Genomic DNA, 3,909 nt, shown 5'->3' with positions numbered 1-3,909 from the left:
TAACACAAAATGAGCTGCCGACCTTTTTAATGGAGGAAACCTCAAGGTATCATATATAGACAATGGCATTATACTAACACACTCTCCTAAATCACACATGTAATCAGAAAATATTACACCTCCAATGGTACAGTTTACCATACATGGACCTGGATCACTACATTTTCTGGGTATACCTCCCATCAAAGCAGATATAGAACTACCTAAAGGAATAGTTTCTAATTCATTAATTTTATCTTTATGTATGCATAAATCTTTCAAAAACTTTGCATATTTAGGTACTTGCTGAATCACATCAAAAAGGGGAACAGTTACCTCAACCTTTTTGAAAATTTCTACTATTTTGGGATCAAGTTCCGTTTGCTTTCTTACTTCCTTGCAAGGTGTGGAAATGGGATAGGAATGGCGCCACTTGCAGCTTCTGCATCCTTTGGTGCTCCATTCCCTTGCTGAGCTAGTTCTTTTTAAACCTTGTCTTGTACTTCCTCTTCCTCTTCAGCATCTTCTACTTCTATCATATCCTCAGCTGGGGCGTGTTCTAGTGCGCTTGGCTCCTCTTGGTTTCTCTCTTGCAATGTGGTTCCGGACCTCAAAGTGATGGCATTGATGCCACCCTTGGGATTAGATAAGGGTTGAGACGGAATTCCACCGGAGCTTGAAGGTTGGTTGATGGAAGTAGGTAATGAATCTATCCGGGCAGTGAGACATTGTAAAGTGGCATTCAGACCATTTAGAGTAGAGTTCAGTGTAGTCTGCATGTTTTGTTGTCCTTGTGCAAGAGAACAAAGTATCTCATCATTTGATGAGGAAGTAGGATAAGTGATCTGTGGGACTTATTGTTGGTTATGCTGGGGTCCTTGTGACTGTCTTAGGTGAGGAGCTCTGTAAGGTTGGTTCTGATTCTGCTGTCTGTTGTTGTTATTCCACCTCTGATTTCCATTGTTATCTCTGCCTCCTTTGTTATAGTTGTCCCTCTAGCCATGGTTGGAATTATCTCTCCAACCTTGGTTGGAGTTGTCCTGCCATCCTTGGTTATAGTTCCCACCTTGGTTGTAGTTGCCGCCTTGTTGATTGTATCCTTGATTCGGGTGGTCATAGAAGTTATGAGTAGCTGCCACATTGTTGTCTTCTTGTTGGAGCTGCGGGCATTCATCAGTATAATGACAATAATCAGCACAGATTCCGCATACTCTTTGGGGAACTAACTGTTGGCTTTATTGTGGTGGGAAGGGCTGAGTTTGTTGTTGATTTAACTGTAATTGCTTCAATAGGTTGGTCATTTCACATATACTATATGTAAGAGCAGTATTCTCATTGCTAGAGGAAACTTCTGCAACAGCTTTTGAGTGGTTACTCATGTGCCTGTGATTCCTAGTAGACTCAGCTAAGTCACTGATCAGTTGCCATGCTTCATCTGCAATCTTGTACTTTTTCAGAGAACCATTACTAGCATTATCTAGTGTAGTTTTATCCCGAGGATTCATGCCTTGAGTGAAGTAGCTGATCAACACTAACTGTCAATCATGTGAATAGGGCATGCGTCAAGAAGGTTCTTAAAGCACTCCCAGTACTCATAAAGAGTCTCTGATTCTCGTTGAACAATGCAGGAGATCTCTTTCCTCAGTCTGTCTGTAACTTCAGCTGGAAAGTATTTTTCCAAGAATTCTCTTCTAAGCGTATCCCAGTTGGTAACAGTTTCTTCAGGTTGGGAGTAGTACCACTCCCTCGCCTTTCCCTCAAGAGAAAATGGGAAGGCGGTTAACAGAATAGAAGTTTCATTTGTACCATGACGCCTAACAGTGGAACAGGCTGTCTGGAAATCCCTTAGGTGCTTAATAGGCTCCTGAGCAGGTAAGCCATGAAACTTGGGCATCAAGTTGATTAATGGAGTCTTCAGCTTAAAATCTGTAGCCAGAGTTGGATGATGCCCTTGATATGGCTACAGTGTAAAATCTGGGGCTCCAGCTTCCTGGAGAGTAATCCTCCTAGGTGCTGCCATGTTATCTGCATGTGAATCAACTGAATCAGTAGTAAAGGAGCTTGTTTCGCTCTCAGATGGCGGTTCAGATTCGCCCTCAGATGAGACTAATGAATCGATAACAATCACTTCACCACCCTCTGAGGCTAACCTGCGCTGACCTCGCCTAATACGTAAAAGAGTTCTTTCAATTTCAGGATCAAATGCAGCTAAGCTCGGATCAGGCAGTGAACGCGTCATTCAATGAAAGAAACATATAGCTCATGGTAATAAAATAAGATAAAATATGCAAATAAAATAAAAATATATACACTAATTAATAATTCAGCACACAATTGCAACTCCCTGGCAACGGCGCCAAAAATTGATGCGTGGCAGAAGTTAGACCAATTAAGAGATTATAATATAATAGAACAGCGTTGCGAGTATAGCTCTTAACCAGGAAAAATCCGCCTCATCAATTTAGAAAGGTTGTCACAAAAAGTTTAGAAAAAAAATACTGGGAGTATGAGTCCCTGCTCGTCTTCCAACGAGTTGCTAGAAAGGGTGCTAAGTTATTAATCAGGAGTTTTCCGAGAATTTTTAGAGTTGAATGACAGAAAAAAAATTGTAAATTAAAAGAGAAATATATATTCTAATTAAAAAGCCTTGACTGGGGGAATGATTAATTGAAAGTTCTATCCTTGTTGGAATTCTCTCAAGTGTAGTATAAAGAGGTTGTTATTTTCACTTAGTTAACCCTTACTAAATAAAGGAAAGTCAAGTGATTGAGCTAACTCTTATTCGTAGATCCTAGTCCTCTCCCTTGGGAAGGTTTAGCGTTAGTAAATACAAAATTAGCCAACAACTTCCAAGTTAACTAATTACTTGAGCATTCCAACTCAAGTGTCTCCTCTTAATCAACCCCCATGTCAAGTAGGAAATCTACTCTATTGACATGGATACCATTTTCGTTATTGGGAGTGTGGAATAGAAAAGAGATATGATAAATTAAATAAAATAGAGATTTAAATTAATTAAAAGTAAAAGTAATCCTTTGCATTAACAATCCATGAAAATAATCCAATTACCACTCTAAACAAGAATTAAGAATATGGAATAAATAAAAGAGCAAGTAAGAAAACAAACTAGAATAGTATCTTCAACGAAGGTGATGACTCTTCAATATCCAAAAGCAAAAGCATAAACTATGAATGTAAAAAAAACCTAGAGGAAGAGTAGTTTCTTTCTAGATTCAGATCTTAAAACCTAAAAACTATCCTAATGAGAATATGTGAATGTGTCTATGTGTGTGTATTGAGTCTCTGCACGTAACCTGGCTTTATTCTATGTTTCTGGGCTGAAAACTAGGTCAAAATGCGGCCCGAAATTGCCCCCAGTATTTTCTGTTAATTCTGCAGATCGCGCAGGTCACGCGTTCACGTCAGTCATGCGTGTGCGTCGTTTGGTGAATTTCCTTGTCATGCGTACGCGTCGTCCATGCGTGCGCGTCTTTTGTGCAGACTCCAATCCACGCGTACGCGTCAGGCACGTGCACGCGTAGCTATAAATTTCTCCATTCTGCGCGCTCGCGTGAGCCATGCATCTGCATCGGTGCTCGCTGGTCATCTCCTTAGTTTCTTATGTCCCTTCCATTTTTACAAGCTTCCTCTCTATTCTCTAAGCCATTCCTGCCCTATAAATCCTGAAACACTTAACACAAGAATCACGGCATCGAATGGTATAAAGGAGAATTAAAATATACTAATTAAAGATCTTTAGGAAGCAAGTTTTCAATCATAAAACAATACTAGGAAGGGATTATAAAATCATGCAAATCATATGAATAAGTGGGTAAACGCTTGATGAAACCACTCAATTAAACACAAGATAAACCATAAAATAGTGGCTTATCACACGCCAAGTCCATCACACACTATGGGCGTGCCACT

Source organism: Arachis hypogaea, chromosome 12 (genome assembly GCF_003086295.3).
Source record: "Arachis hypogaea cultivar Tifrunner chromosome 12, arahy.Tifrunner.gnm2.J5K5, whole genome shotgun sequence".
In the NCBI taxonomy this organism is placed as follows: domain Eukaryota; kingdom Viridiplantae; phylum Streptophyta; class Magnoliopsida; order Fabales; family Fabaceae; genus Arachis; species Arachis hypogaea.
The sequence above is the reverse complement of the archived record's forward strand: the minus strand, read 5'-3'. Positions refer to the sequence as shown.